The sequence below is a fragment of the Protopterus annectens genome, chromosome 11.part0 (assembly GCF_019279795.1).
Source record: "Protopterus annectens isolate FY-2018-M chromosome 11.part0, PAN1.0, whole genome shotgun sequence".
Taxonomy (NCBI): domain Eukaryota; kingdom Metazoa; phylum Chordata; order Ceratodontiformes; family Protopteridae; genus Protopterus; species Protopterus annectens.
Genome location: NC_056745.1, coordinates 1008467516 through 1008485427, shown reverse-complemented (window position 1 = coordinate 1008485427; position 17912 = coordinate 1008467516).

The window sequence follows — 17912 nt, the reverse complement described above, 5'->3', positions numbered from 1 at the left end:
AAATTCATGGGTCATATCAATGGGCCTGAAATTTGATCCAGATAAAGAAAGCTAACCTATAAAGCAAATGCTGGGTCTAGAATAAAATCTATCATTAAACACACATCTAGGAATGATTCTGTATCTTGCAAAATGTATACCAGATATGCCTGAGATAAGCATATCCCTTAAGATCTATAAAAGCAAGGTGTAGACTGGGAAAGGAGTTAAAAAAAGGAAAAGACTTTTGGGGTGCTTATGAGACTTACTGCATATGACTCATTAAAATACTATGATGCAAATGAGTGAGTTGTTTTTACTAACAGATGATAGTCAAAATGGTATAGGAGCTATGAGCCTATCACAGTGAATCATCTGGCTATGTAAGAGCACTTAAAGAGTCACAGAAGAAAACTGTCATACAGAAAACAAACTGTGTGTTTAGGGCTTAATGCTGAAAGCTGGTAAATAATAGTTGCCAATCATTGAGAAAACACAGGATACATGCGATACACATGTGAATAATACAGTGGTAAGAAATAGCAGGATATATATCCAGGGGCATCAGTTCATATAAAAATAGCCATCTGTGTAAGACCAGAAATAATAGTTGTTAATATCAGTTATGTCTTTCAGCCCATACTTCATTTCGCAACTGTTCTAACAAAGGAAGACGGTGACCTCTACTTCAAAACATTCCCCAGGATTTAATAAAATCCATGTAGGCACAGTGTAGAGCTTACATGGACTGTTATCATATCCGTGTACATGGTTCCCCATTGGCAGCATACCATGCATATTAATGATGACACATTGCCAAGGGAGAGCTGAAGAACATGGGTATTGAATTGGGATAGGGAGAGGTGTATTGGCAAATGGGTAGGATACGCCCAGGACTGTCCATCAGTGTCATGGTAAGTTTTTAATTTTTTTAAATAAAAAAGCATGCTTGTGCAGCTCAGCATGGAGCACAGCTGTGCTAAACTGTGCCCAGACAATGTCCAGACATCTAAAAATAGAAACAGGATGTATTTAATTATTTATTTGAAGGTATGTTTAAGCATAGCTGAGTGTGTTTGCATGGTGTGGCACAGTGCTCAGCACTGCTTATAGGTAGCTCAGTGTTATGTATAAAAGTACACCTGAAGTCTGAATATCCATGTAACATAATGGGTAGACTCATAGCTGCATTTGTAGTAGGCCCAGGATTTGAATACATGGAAAGCAAACAAGGGTTTAATTTTAAAATACACCTTTAGCAGAACAATTTAAAAAATATATCTGCTGTGCTCTGCTATGCTGTGCTGAGACCTGCTAAGACCTGCTAAACACAGCATAAACATGATAACAGCTGCCAATGTTTATGCCCTGCTTTGCACTGCTTGGAAGGTTTGTGCACTGCTAAGTTCCACTAAGACTCTGGTTCTGCCTGTTTTTTTCATGTCTGAGCTAAGCTGTGCTGGTTTGTGTGGTACTAAATGATGTGGCACTTTTTTGAATGTTGCCCAATGATGTGTAAGTGTGGGAAAACAGCCTATATTAAGCCTAATAGGTGGGAATACAGCAGAATCCATTGTATTTTTGTCTCTGAGGGTACTATTGCTGCTGTTGGTGAAGATGCATGCTTTTGGGTGCAGCAATGGACCATTCTGGACTCCAAGGTCATGGTTGGACTCCTAGTAAAAAAACATGAAGACCGGCTGCTGCAGTGAGTTTTCCAGGGCTCAGAGTGCAAGGTGGGGGCCTGGCTGGCAAGACAACTCTCCAGTGTCACTGGTATCTCCTGCACAAGTGAGCAGTGTTGTCACCATCATGATGACCTGAAATGGAGAAAGCAGGATTTCTTGGACACCTGGGTCCAAAGAGCTTGGGCAGGGAATACCAACAATTATGTAAGTAATTTTACCTGTGTTTCACCAATATCTAATCTGAATGTCTGCAAAACTGGTATGCATAATGGTGTGCTTCTCTCCAACAGCTGCAGAGGAGAGTGCTCACAGTGTTGAGTCACATGCTGTGCGCCTGGCCAAGTTGCTCTGTGAGTGTTGTGAGTACGGATGTATTATGCTAACTGTAGTAAAATACGCAAGAAAGGGTAATGCATTAACTGCATGACAGTATATTCAATAAAGTCTGTAGTGCAATTTTATTTATTCATTTATTTACATTTGTTTACCGGGAAATTCTGACTGGACGCAGGTCCTTTTTCAGCGGATGCCCGTAGAGAAAAGCTCCACATCATGTACATGATAAACAGAGATACAATGTTGCAGCAATAGTAAATAACATTACAGGTTGTTGGCTTTAATACAATAATAAGATATTGATTATCAACAGTATATACAGTAAATGTTGCAAGTTAAGATAGTTTCTTGTCATTTATAATATTAGTAACAAAGTTGTCAGACAAGATTTCAAAGTATGTAAAGACATCTTGCTAATTCTGACTGTGGTTAGTAGTGGCAGTAGTATAATTCGATTAAGAGTCTAAGTGGGGGGAAGGTAAGGGTGGGGGTGCTAGTCTGGATTTAGTTTATTTTACTTTAGCAATAAATGTGGAATTATAGCTGTCCTTCAAGCATTTTGAATAATGCCAACTGTTGTGCAATAAAAACATGAAACAATACCAAGAACTGCATTAAAGTATATACAATAAAGTGTGTAGTGCAATAATTGTGGAATTAGAGTTGTTTTGAAAGAAATAAATAATGCTAACTGTTCTGCAATAAAACATGAATCCATATTAATAACACCAAGAAAATACTGTACATCAGGATTGCCAGCTCGACGATCTGATATTGTATGCTGCCTTCACAGATATTGCAATACACTAACAATAAAGTGTGTACTCCAACACTGTTACACTGATATACAGCATACTTACTATCTGCATTATTCTTTTATGTAATGCATGTGTGTTGTACTGTCACTGCAGCCTTGTATAACACTTTAGTAGAACTGCCAGGTCATATTTTGTTTCCAGGTAAGCTCTAGGTAGACATCAGTCAGTCAATAATCAGCAGTGACTGCGTAGTTCAGTTTGTTAAATGCACTTTATATAGTACATTTTGCCACATACAGACCAATGTTCGAATCCAGTGATAGGTAGCATTAAATATTATAGTAGCAGTCATATAATGCTCACACATTCTCTCTACACAGGAACTACAGGTAAATGGGTGAGGTAGCCCATATTATGAGTAGAAAACTATGTGTTTAGTTTTCTCAGACTGCTAAAATCATTAGCAAGAATGTGAAAACTCAGCAATGTGCAGTCATAAATAATATGTGTAATACTGGTATGGCTGTATGCCTGGATTGCATGTTAAAAGTTGCTGCAGTCACAGTCACTGCTATTGGATTGTATTCCCATGCCTACCAACCTAGGCCTGACTGTTGTTTAGTGTCTGTACTGTAAACCTACATGTCTCTCAAGTGTCACAATTTCACATTATGTAATTAATAGTGCATAATCTGCCTGTTACAAGAATACCATGGCAATGAGTACCTAAATTGCACAGTACCACCATTTCAGCCCACAGAACACATTGGTAGTTATATAGGTCCACCTGATGTGCAAGTGTTCTGCGTAGGTGTGTACCCACAATTGCTACTGTTTGGCCCACAGTGTTCCATGCATATAGCTTGAGCGGTATGTATGAGCTACATCAGCTACAGGAGACTTATACTCACTGTAAACATAAAGAAAATACAAACCTGTAGAGTAGATAGTTGTACTGTTGCCAAGGAAGTAAGCATAAATGTTACTAATAGACTGATGTTCTCTTTCTTCCCACCTCTTATCTTCATGTATTTATTATGGTTATTCGTTGCTTATGATTTACTATTAACATATGTTGTTACATTAACTATTTTTTGGGCATGTGTTATTGTTATGTATTTTAATGGCTACATATTAACGTATCTTGTAAAATTACCTATTCTGTTGGCCTTATGCTGTAACTATGACTGCCATGTTGTTATACTGACTGTTCTGTTACTGGATGTTGTGTTTAACATAATTTGCATTGATATGTAATTGCATTATTTCCAATGTTCTGTCATGCTGCTATTACTAACAATGTTTTGTTAATAACTAACCAATACTTATTGATATGCCTCCATTACCACAGCATGTTGGGGTAGGTCGCTTCCTGGTGATCCACTTACCTTTCCTCAACTTGCCATGGCACAAGGTCCTAGCATGTCTGGGACTCAGGCAGGCCAGTGCTGCTCCCTCTACTGCCCCTGCATCACTTGTGGTGTTTAGTGGAACCAACACAGGGGATGGGGCCTGGCCTCTGCCTGGGAGCAGTGGCAGAAGGGCTGCAGTCACCCAGGATCAACTGCGATCATGGTGTGCAAGATTGTTCATCAGAGCTATGAACACTGCCTGTGCCAGAAGAGAGCATGCTGGCTGACCTGATGGGTCAGGCTCACCCTGGCACCCAGCCTCCAGCACAGCCACCCTCGAGACAGTAAAGGATCAGTGTCAACAGTCCCATGGGTGGGGACGTGAGTCACACTGCTGCTGTCTGGAGGCACTTGTGACTTGGTTCCATAACACCCTCCCCATTCAAGGTGTTTACCCCCTTATGTGTCACACACCTCCCCTGTCTGCTATCTTGTCTGCCTGCAAATGCATCCTATCCTACCTAACTTACCTCATCACCTGTACCTATGTCTCTTCCCTTACATTCCACTCTCACCTTAAAAAAAATGAGCACCTGTCCCACAAAAAAAATATTGCCTCATACATAGCTCTCCATGTCACACACATGTCCACTGGACACCACTAATCTGGTCTAATTGTCTTGACAACACAGTTATGTTGTCCTCATCCCTCTCCCTGGGGTTTGAAAGTCCAAATTAATTTACAAAATCTGTCAAAATGCACAGCTGTTGCTGTACAAGATATGGATAGCTATGGGTCTTTCCTCTGCCCTTCCTGCACATCCCTAACTGACTTTCACTATGTTTTCCCCCTAGTTGCACCCATTTCTCCACTTTCCTATCACCTCCTTTTTCTTTTCTTTATTTTTTTAGCACAGGTTTGCATGAAGCTAAGCAAAGTGGAACTGTGTGGAGTGCTGTGCCACTTTGCTTAGCTATGCTTAAATTAGCTTTAATGATTTAATTGTATGACACGTGCACATAACGAACACTTCTGTCAGGTTTCAAACCCAGATCCTTCTCACTTACAGCCCAATGCATTAACCTACCAGGCCACACATATCTGATCTTGGGCAAAACCTACTGTTTGCCACTTACAGTCATTAAGTCTGACACAATACCTTTCCACTTACCTTGACCTAAAACACCACAAAATGTAAACCCTATTGGTAAAAAAAATTATGCTGCATATAACCCACAACCCACCAAGATAGAGATGCTGCTGGCCAAACCCAGGGCAGGCAGAACCCACAAAGTGGCTATGTCAGACTCTAAGTCAGGCTGAAGGCTCCCCTATTGTCTCGCATCTACTAGGTATTCTACGGCTTGTCTACTTCTCAACTGTCAGTACAGTTTGCAGACGACTGCAAACTGGCTGACAAGTTTAGTGGCGACTGCAAACTGAAACTGATAGTGGAAAGATGCATAGGACACAGGATATCCTTCAGAAGGGACTCACGGAACAGAAAGCTGCCTGAGCAGCCCATGGCCTGATACAAAAAAAAAAAAAATAAAGGTAACGGGGAAAAAAGAAAAAAAGCTACCATGGAGGTCCACTAAGCACAAGGACCTGGGGACCCAGGTTGACCTGGGGAGGGACTTTGACACTCCTTTTTCCTTTCTTTTGACACTTAGAAAGACTAAGTAGCATCTGATCTTGAAATTTGCCCATGATCATGAAGGTCATTGTTCAATCCTAGTTCCCCCCTTATCAGACTTACTCTTCATATCAGACCAACGAGTACAATGCCCCATTAGGGATGTATCTATCTCGACATCTGCCTGCAGAATTGGAGACCCAAGGATAAAGGCCCCAAAAAGATCAAAAGGCCAAATTCTGCTCATATGCTGATTTGAAGAACTCAGCTCTATTCAGTTCTGCTCGTCGTCTGCTCAGGGTGACATATGCCTGACATACAAGGCCAACCGAATTAATGAACATGCCTCACCTCTCCAAACAAAAAAAAACCCAAACCAAAACACCACTTAGCACCTTAAACCTTAACCGGATATAAATATAAGGGTGCTGGAGGGGATTTATGTTCAGAGAGAGCCCTATGCTGTGGAATAAAAAAAAATCCCGATCCATGTGGAACTTGCACTAGCTGGCTCTGTTCAAAATCTTGACCTGTGGATGGGGGAGATTGATTGGGTTTTTATCGGAATCTCTCTCTGTGTCACTGCTGACAGAGGCACAACAAACTAATGGGCACAGTATTTTTATATATAGGGTGGGTATAAAACACAAAATTTGGGGCTGTTTATATAAATGCCTTAGGGCAGATAGCCTAGTATAAACCTATGAACCTATGAACCTATAAGCATGTAACTGAAATAAAAACTAATGGGAATATGGGAGTGTACTTAGGATGCTGGTGCAATAATACACCAGTAAATATCCAAAGACATAATAATGGATGTAAGTTAGGCCTGTGATAGCAGGTATATGTGCCCTTTTATCAGCAAGTTGTGGAAAGACACCTGCTAGAGCAGCAATGGCAAGGTCCATGTACAACTGGGACCCTGGTCCAGAAATGCAGCCCTATAAAGCCAAGAACATACTGATGGATGTAGAAACGTTTCTCACAGCCTGTACATGTGCACATATATCCTGGAAATGCAAATGTTTTTGCAGTGACTTAGTGGTGCAGTCTGTTAAATGCCTTGCATGCAGTATACTTTGTCACACACAGTCCTGGGTTCAAATCCAGTTTAGTCTAGTAGTTCAATTACATTTTTGTGAAGACAGCAAGTAATGACTGAGTCATGCAATCCTAATCTGCACAGGTTTCTGCTAGTTAATGAATTGCTATCCACTTTTGCAAGTCAGAGGCCTGTAGGTAGAGACACACTACACATATCTGTATAGCCTAAATACATGTTGTCTACTACTCTGTTATTGGCACCGTTGCATAACAGAAATATCTTACTCACATTCTTGATTGCACTGTGCAGGGTACCCTTACCATGGCTCTGCCATAATGACAGTGCTGACACAGCTGCCACAGTTACAAGTACAGCTTGCTGTCCTCAAAGGTGTCCACACTCCCCCTATGTGTGCAAGACTGCAGCAGGAGCTGCAGACTGTAGCATACACAGCTGTATGTAAAGGTAGCTGCTACAGACCTATCATACCTCCCAACCCCCTAAACAAGGGATCCAGACACAGCCAGATGTAATGAGGGTGGGGCTAAGGACCACAGATAGGGCCATGTGTAATGGTTTGCCCCTGAAAAAGATAGTAGGTTGATAGATTCACAGCTATTGCATTAGCATACATATTCCAAGGGGTATGAAGTCTGACACTCAAGTGTGTCTCTTTCCATACTGATCTCAACCCAGAATGTTTGCCAGTGCACTGACAGATGACCACTATGTCATGGGACAATGACCATGCATATGAGGTGAAACTGTGGATATACTCCATAAATCTATACAGTTGACAGTTATGGTACCTACCCTCTGTGATGCTGTACTCTCCATGCCTCAGTGATTTCCATCTGAACAACTAAGAAAGGGGGCCCAGGTCTACATGAAGGTCTTATATATTACACTGTAGTGGCATGTTATTGACCAATGATAGCGCAACTCAGCTATTTTGGCTGCAATTAACAATTCTAAGCCACATGTTGGTGCAGAGAAAATTACTTGCTAATGAGCAGTACCTTAAAAAGGGAAGCATCTGCTTATGGGGAACATCTCTGTATGAGACTTCACTCACATGGAGAGTGGATTTAAAAAAGTATAAAAGCAGCAAAGTTCAGAAAAGGAGTATTGCACTCTAGCAGGTGTGTAATTGTTTCTTTGTATAACAGGATGCGGATGGGAGGATGGAGGTATGGGGAATAGCGATTACAACAGTAAGCCTGTTTTAGATCTATGGTAATGATGTGTCATTGCTACTCTGCTGTCCTACACCTACAGGCATGCCTCTCAACTGTCCCTGGTTTTTCATCACATCTCAGCTCTGTCCCTGCCAATCCCACCTACAGTGGTTGGCTGGTGTAGGAAAGGTAGTGGATTATACATAATACGTACTTTCAATTAGTGAGAGTGTACACTCCTGTAACATCAAACGATGTACTGTAATTCATCCCCCTCATTCAGTCACTATCTCACATGCATAGCTCTAACATTTTAAAAGTGTCCCTGAATTTCCCTGATGTACTCTGGCTAAGTCCCTGTTTCTGTTGACGTATGTCCCTGTTTGGTTGAAGGCTATGCCTAACATACCTGTAAACCTCTTACAGCTTGAAACTAGGACAAAGCTATAATTTATGGGTGGACAAAGGCTCAAACTCAGTGATAGCGTTTAAATATTTGTCAGAGATCCAGAAGTTTGTGTGAAAATGACTAAAACTATAAGCCAAACATCCTGGCAGTTTGATAACATCTGTATAGTTAAGAGGTATGATGCCTACTGGGAACATATACTACAGCAGGGTTTGCATTGTTTTCTCTCATTGTGGCACACTGGTGTTGCTGGACTGTCCCCATACAGTTGTAATAGCACATTGTTAATTGTCTGGCAGGGGCCATATGACATAATGGGAGTTTGCCCATAGGTGACACACCACAGTAGACTGCACTGCTGGGTGTTGTAACATACACCAGAATCTGTCATGGCACACAGGGACCTACCCCAGTATTGCTACTATCTGGGTGATATCCACACACATAGTGTTTTGCCAGACTGTGGGGTATGATGTGTTAGGGAGAAGTGGATAGTGCAGGCCATTATAGGCATGATGAATTTGTACATACTGGATGCCCATGTATCTGTCCTGTAATGCATTCCCCTTTTGTTGTGTTTCAGGGAACATGTATCGCCAAAGACATGTCCTGTGTTCTCAGAGGTGGAGAATGACATGATAGTCGATGGACTGAGACAGCACCATCGGATCTTGTTGTCCAAGGAGAGGCATAATCAGGATCAGTGGACAGCATTGTGGGCAGACCATGTGCGGGATGTCATTCAGGTTGGCCAAGAGGAAAATACCTATGAATAGGTCTGACACTGGGCCACATACATGCTGAATTCTGCATGATGAAGGGCAGCTGATGTTGCCAGGGATCATGTCACCACCAATGGAGGGCCTGCTACAGAACATCCCCCTCACAGCCACAGAGGAATTCCTGGCAAACCTAGAACACACAACAGCTCCAAGGCATCCATCACAACATACATTGTGGAGGTGGGTGCCACAGTGTCCACAGCAGAGGAGCATCCAGGTAAGCACACTGTGTTCACCAATGTAATTCTGTATCAGTCATTGTGGCAGGCTGTACATACTTATGGTTTACACACAGTTGTACACACATACTCAAAATGTCAGCAATATAGCCAGTATCACAGTAGCCACTGTACATGTTGATGTATGCACATATTACCTTGTAGTGCTGCAACATTTTGTGGTGCTAACAGTATCTCTCACCCACTTTTTATAGGTCCATCTGGAGTAGTCCAAGTCCATGGTCCTGTATCTGGTAAGTGTGCAGTTTTTTTATGGAGCATATATACCCTATGAAAGTTAAGGGCTGCCATATTGCCCTATATACAAATGTTGTGTTTAGCCAGTGTAGAATATTTATATGTTCCATTCTGGAACAGATAACTACGGTTCATAGACTGGCTAGTCACAGGTGTGTATTTGAACAACCATCAACATGTCTGCAGTTATAGTTATGGGCGGCTACACAGCCTGGTATACATGAGGTAATTACACCAAGATACCTGTTCAAACACAAAAGAGAGATGCTATATAGCAGAGGCAGTGACACTAGTACTGGCATATCATTCTCAATATAGGTGTACTGGGTTTTATATGTAGGTCTATCATGTATAGTGTCATATTTCATACCTTACAGGCAGGTTGTACTGGCAACTTTACCTGGATGTGGCTGATGTGCATGTTATACAGGGTTTGACTTGTCTGTGTATGTTGGTGTGAGGTTGCCTGTTGTGTATGGAAGCAGAGATGAGAAGATGTGTGACTGGTAATGCAGTTGTGGATCCTCATTTGTATCAGTCTGTGTGGATTACCATACATAAAAGTGCAAGTAGTAATGTACTGCTTTTGTCTTGGTTTTACTAGAAACTAGAAAGGTTGGAGTCTGTCTCAGTCACAAAATGATGTCAGTGTCTCATCAGACTCTGATGATGATGGTGGCCATAGTGAAGCACAGGTGGGGTTGTCAGGGGCTGAATCTGTCCAAGAGGTTGACATCCCTCTTCTGCCCCCATTGTCAGCACACACAGTTACTATGCCCACACATACACAGTCCCTACAGGCCACAGACGTTGGACAGAGAGTGGCAACATTGAACAGGACAGTGTGGCAACTATGGCATCAGTGAGTGCAGACACTGGCCATAGCCAGAGATATGGTGAGGTCCCACACAGGCAGATTGACAGGAGTGCACATAGGACGACTGCTGTTCATCCACCACCTGTCACAGGTGTCACATCATGGGTCAGTTTGTGCATGTTTTAAATAGTCATGAAGGCATAGGCACATTCTGAACACAACGCCAGACAGATTCTTAGGGTTGTGGATGCATCACAGTCTGACATTCATGACTGCTTCCACTGCACTGGGACACTCTGGAATGGTTCACTGATGCAGTGGACAGACAGTGGGCTGATACAGTGTCTGTCTTGGACTGCACATTGTCTGTGCTGGATCATCTGGTTGGAGTTGGGCATTGGACACATGGATATAAGGCAGCAACACCATCTGCTGAGAGTCCATGTGGCCATGCACATCCATGCTCCTGTAGTAACAGTACCTCCAATGCTACAGAGGGAAGTGTGCTGTCCACACCATAACATGGTAGGCCATGGGCATGTGGTCCTGGGTGGTCCCGTGGGGAATGCAGCCACAGCATTTTGCAATCATTATCAGGTACTAGCAGCACATCTGACCTTGGGCATGATGGTGAAGGTGCTACTCCTGGCAGAGCCAGTTCCCATGTTCATGGCTGGAGACAGTGAACTGTACACTCTACCATGTGTGGTCCACAGCTGTCCAACCTACGCATGTGTGGGGCTAGTACTGGGCTTGACTGTGCACATGCACACACTGAAACACCACTGTCACATGCAGGTCACCTACAGACACACACAGCACTTCTCCATGGGCCATCTAACCTACACCCCTCAAGACTCACACATGCTGTCAACTCTTTGGCACATCCTAGGCCTCCAGCAGCCCCACACCACACCCTGTTCATGTGATGATCTCTGTGCCACATCCCTACAATCCATGCCATTGATGCAGGGCAATGCTACTTTGTGTCTCATGCACAGGGTGTCTGTATCAAATGACACATGATTGTGTAGTGCAGTATTGTTTTGCCATGCCACTTGTTTTGGCTACTAGAGGTACTGTATGCTGGCATGTGTCATGACTATACAGCACACTTTGTGAATCTTTGTTGCATGAAGTTGTATTGGCAGTAGTGTTACAGAATGACAGTTGTGTCATGGACCTGTGTATGTTTCCGTTCCAGGAATCTGAGGGGATACACTATGAAAACATGGCGGTAATACAGCGGCAGAGGATGTCATGGTAGCACAGCAGAAATATGACATCAGCAAAGTATGGTAGTATATGTGCATGGCACCATAGATGGATATGTGTAGAAGAGTCTATCAGGGACAGTAGGGGGCAGTCAGCATATTCATGCATTCACAGTTTGTGATAAGGTCTGCTACCCTGGCCACATGTCACCTGGGTTATCTGAACTTACAAATCTAGAAGGTGTGGTGATGGAGTTGACACAGCTACATATATCCTGTGTCTGGGTCAGAAAGGTGGTGGACATCAGTTATGATAATATATACAAGGGCAATTTAGGGTCACCACTACCTCACAGGGCCAAAAAGTGCATGACCATTGCACAGGGATAGCCCATAAGGCCATGTCTGTAATGCTGCACAGGTATATATTTACACACAAACACACACACACACACATGCACACATGCACACGCACACACACACACACACACACACACACACACACACACACACACACACACACACACACACAGTAAGCTAATGTGAGATTAAAACTCCTACCTATATACTATTATACACTACAGCTCACAGTACTTATCACATGCACCACAGAGTTTATCAAATATTACAGTGTCAGCCTGTGCTCTTAAGGTGAATGTCATCAGCAGGCCTTGTAGAAGAGAGCACTGTAGAGGCCAGCAGCTAGTCACAGGGCCATAAAATGCCTAACCATTGCACATTGATAGCCCATACTGGCTGCCTATATTGCTGCATGGAGATATACTTACAAACACATACAAAGTTGGCTGATGTGAGATTAGAACCCTTATCAATTTACTATTACATACTGTAGCTCACAGTCTCTATTGCATGCACCACCAAGTTTATCTGATATTAGAGTGTCAGACAGTGCTCTTAAGGTGGATGTCATCAGCAGGTCTTGTAGAGGATGGCAATGGAGAGGCCTACAGCTAGTCATAGAGCCATAAATGCATTACTATTGCACATAGCCCATACAGTCTGTCTGTAGTGCTGTATGGGGATATACTTATCAAACACACACAGAGTTGGCTGATGTGAAATTAGAACCTCTACATATCTACCATTACTCACTATAGCTCGCAGCACTTATCACAAGCACCACAGAGTACATCTGTTGCATATGTCATTGCAGGCACAGTATGCAAAGTAGCCTTGTGTTAGACAGCATGTGTGGCCTGCAGATTAATATTGATTGGTACTGTTATTGTATCTAGTGCCCTAGGAGTGGGGTACCTGTCACTGTCCCTGCTATGTGTGTATTGTTAGTAGTATGGCCATATGTGGCTGGTTGCAGTTAGATAGGCAAACATGTGGCCAGGAACAAGATGTCTTACCCACGGCATGTGTTGAACCATTGTACGATACAACACCTGCTCATTTGTGTTTGTCTACAAGGTGACATTCCACATGCACAGGGGTGTGTGGGTGAGTGGACTATGCACTGTCTTGGCCTTGGATTGTTTCCTTTGGGCAACTGTTTTAATGTGTGAGTTCAGATAACCTCAGCATCTGAGGGTATGTGGGGAACTCCATACATCCCTACATTAATATATATATATATATATATATATATATATATATATATATAGAGAGAGAGAGAGAGAGAGAGAGATAAAACTGTGTATAACAGGGATGTCTCTATATATTTTGATGTCTGTGTACAATATGTATATGATTTCTGTAGATATATGTCGAAATTATATGTATCATTGTAAATATATATATATATATATATATATATATATATATATATATATATATATATATATATATATATAGTTATGTATACATATACATCTATATCAGTATTATATGTGTATGGCGTACATACTGATAGATACAGTAGGCATGTGGGAGGGGGATAGTGTCACACAGATATGTAGAGGTAGCTGTCTGTGCATACAGATGTATTTCCACATAGCAGGTCTTTGTGAGGAAGAGGTAACAAAATTGCACTCAAGGTAGCTAAGTGTAGGAGCATGTCCAGTGGGACTATCAGTACTTACAAGGTGACTCCAGGCCAGAGCTGCCTGCTCTCCAAGCCAGGATTTTGTGTGCTACAGACATTGGTAGGTGCACCTTTTCCCACAGTAGAACACTTCCCTGACTTTGTCCATGGCATTCCCTGGCTGTGTGTTGTAATTAATATGTGACTGGGGTACATGATGTAGCACCTCCTACTGGGTGACAGTTTGCATACCTCTCACCATACCTCTCAACTTCTTGCAGCAAGAAATCTGGGGAAAGCCAGTAATAAAAGTGGGATAAAGGCCCACAACTATGGACAATTTTTTAATACTGCATTTACAGATTTCGAAAGGTGATAGAATAACAGGTTTTGGTTTAGCATGAATTTTCTGAAGGATATGCAGTCTGAAACTCCAATTCCTGTCATTATTTTCTAACTTCAGTCTTTAATGATTTGCCACAAATTTGCCAGAAAACCACACTTTTATGAACAATGGACCAAATATATGAGGCAAAATTCTATACAGTTGAGAGGTATGCCTCTCACTGTACATGTTTTTTCATAATGTCCAGCATTTCACCCCACATGTAGCCTGTTCGTCATACATTTGTGGTGGTCCAGTAAAATGTTGTATAAGACAGTCAGTGAATAGTATTAACTGCAGACAAACATCTGAGTGTTGGACTTTAAATCCTTCAGCTATGCTGTACTGATGCAACCTGCTTTCATACTAGCCACCTTCTAGGTGAATCAGAGCATCTGAATGTCTGTCTCTAGTTTTGGCCCTATGTCCCCCATTCTCTCTGGCTTTGCCCAGCTTTCATGCAGTAACAGACTGAGGGGTATGGCAGTCTGTGGGGACACCACCATACAACTATCTCACATGAAAAAAGATGTGACTAGTGCCACATTCAAACCATCAGCACCATCACCCATGCTAATGTCCCTAGCCTACTGAGCCATACAGGCTGACAGACAGGGATGGGTGATTCATCACACAATCAACAGCATACAGACATACATCTTCCCCCTTCTTTACGTGAGACATAGAACGTATGGCCAGGTTCTATGTCACAGCCCTGGAATTGGCTGGTCTGCTTATATATCATTGCAGATTTATTGTTACAGCAGCTGTATGGGTACACTGATGTGTTGGTGGTGGGGGACAACCAGCCCATGCTCTGCTGGCATAGACAGTTGTGCTACTGTCATGTGAACCCACTGTTTGCCATCTCTCTTGAATAATGCAGTGAACTTTTCAGCCATGTGGCCTAGTGCATATTATGGAGCACATACTATTGGCCAGAGTACCTGTTGTCTCAAGTGGCTGTTAGATCTTTCCAAGTAGCCCAGTAGCCCAGAAGATTCCCTTGCAATCATGCAGCAGGTCCATACATATGCTACCATATGCTAGTACCCCTTACAAGTGGCAGACCTCTAGTTTGGGAATGGCTCTGTCTGATACATGCAGTACACAGCCAATACATGGTTAGATACAGGTTGTGTGGGCTGGCTGGAATCACTTTTACTAATATGTATGTGTGTTGGAGTAAGGTGTCAGTCCCTAGGGCCATAGATTGTCAGTGAATGTGCTAAGCATTATCTCTTGGCCAAGGCCAGGACATACTGGGCATGCCTATGTCTGCCTACAGGGACAACCTAAGAGGTTTCCTCCCCAGAGTCACCCTGTGGGTGTGGCTGTGGTGACCTAGGAAATAGTGGGGGGCTGTATATCCCTTCTCTTTGTTGATCCTGTTGCAGTTGTTTCCTCAGGATCATATTATGTAGCATAGCACATACTGTGAACATGTTTGCACATGTGGCTGAAAAGTACTGCAGAGCTCCACCAGATATACTGAGGCACTGGAAACATGGCTTCAGCAGCCCAAACACATGCTCTATGATAGTCTTAGTTTGTGTGTGTGCCTCATTATGGGGTTATTTGGTGGGTGGGTGTGCATTTCTGATGGGTGTCATCATTCACAGTTCCAGTGTGTAGCCATCATCCCCCAGTAAATGTCTGTGTGGGATGTCCCTCTACCAAACATTTGGCACAGCTGTGATGTGTGCCAGATATAGAGGTTGTAACAACTGTCATTTCTGCCAGCACACACATTCATGATAATGCCCTGGACATTGCACATGACCTGGCAGTTGATGGAGTGATACCCCTTGCGGTTGATGTGGATTCTACCCTCATCACCAGGTGGTGCTTTGATGTGTACATGAGAGCAGTCTATGGCACCCAGTACCTTAGGGTAATGAGCTATATGGTAGACGTGTTGCATACTGATGGCCCTCACCTCAGGGGTGAGGGGAAAATAAATGTGTTCACTGGCATGTGGTAGCATGGCATCCAGGAACTGGTGAAGAACCCTGGATGCTGATGCTTGTGAGAGCTCCATCATGTGCCCAGTTGGTCTTTGGAAGGTACCTGTAGCTGGTGCCCTAAGAGCTACACATACCTTTACTTCCACTGGGATGGGTTCCTATCTGTTGGCTCTCGGTTTTATTTGGGGTCGGCAGCACTCAGTGAGTTCTTGTAGTACGTTCCTGTCCACCCTGTAGCGCTCTACAATGTCCAGCTCATGTAGCTCCTGTAAGGTTACCCTGGGCCTGAACACACTTCTCCTTCTCAGTCTAGGGCTACCATCATCAACAGCAGCAGTGTTAACTTCAGCATCTAGCATATACAAATGCAGCAGACCTGCAGCAGCCCCTAGCATTCCTTCAGTTAAAACACCCAAGTCTATACTCTCCTGGTGCAGAATATGGGAGTGAAATGAAATTGTAGGGTGTATGCAGCAATTATAATGCTCTGCTGTAGGGGCAGCCTGTGTGACTGGCTACCTATGATACATTCCACCTGTCAAGTACATCAAGAACTGTTAATGGCCCTAGTTTAAGTAAAACAGGGGCTATCAGAAATTAAGATATCGTTGCCTTTCTCAGCCAATTTATTTTTTGCAACAGCCTTCCTCACTCAGCACTGTGGCATGCCCGCAAACACATGCTACAAAGGTAAACAGTGCACAGTACTTAGGGTACATGCCCCCATGAATGGTCAGGCTCAGCATGGTGGCACGCTGTGAAAACACGATCAAACATGATGAAACATGCACCCTGAAGGTAAACAAAGCTTAGCAGACACTGTACACACATCCCTGCTCAGCAGAGTGCCACTCCACATAAACAGGTGCCACTGAGCTCTAATGAGCTTACAAGTTCTCAGACACACCCTCTTTGATTTCAGCTACCTCTCCTGTGGGCACCAACATGGTTCTGTGCGTACACGGATGATATCTGCGGACACAGATACCCATTTGTGATATTCAGTAATCCCAGCTCAATTGCATAGGTATCCATTTACACAACCTGGAAACAATACAGTTCCAGGCACTGCTTCCTTAGCAACGGAACCATTCCACCATTGTAGATACCCCACGCAGAGTCCCATAATACATTACTGTCACATGCTAATAACTTTGTTTTTTACAGTATTTTTTTCTTAAAAGCATGTTTACGCACTGCAGTGCTCCATGCAAATATACCCTGATTATTAAAAAATATATATTTTAAATTATTTTCCATACAGTTTTGGACACACGGTGGATAGTTTTGCACATATCTGTGTTTGTTATGCTATTTCTGCCCATCTACCTGCCCTTTTATGGCCCCTGTTTTTTTTTTTTTTTTTTTTTATATCCTGTACATGGAATTTTTCTGTGTACACTACGGACACCAACACGGGGTCTGTAGTACTGTCTATCTGCTTCTTGGATCATGCTACCTCCCTCATTTGCATGTAACTCAGCTGCTTATCAGGTGATTTGCATGCAATGGATACTTCCATGTAGGTGCGCTCGTGCTCGCCACTCAGCACTGTTTACTGGATCACACACCTGCTTACTTTTGTGTAAGCAGTGTGTCACTATGCCTTCATGGAAAAAAAGTCCATGTAGGTTTTATTAAATTCCCCCAATTGAATTCAAAACCTGAAATTGTTCCAGGTGGACTCCGTCTTCAGATGTCAGGCTCGAGACCCTAATCAACTAACTTTTGACCACTCCTTTTTTCTGGTAAAATGGGTGGGAACTATTAAAAGAAAGGAAAACATTGGAAAAAGTAGGTTTCTTATACACCTGTGTCATGCATCTCCCATGAAGTGACTTGGTGATTTCAAGAAAGTAAATTTTTTCATTATTAGTGGTGGATGTAAATTTGAGA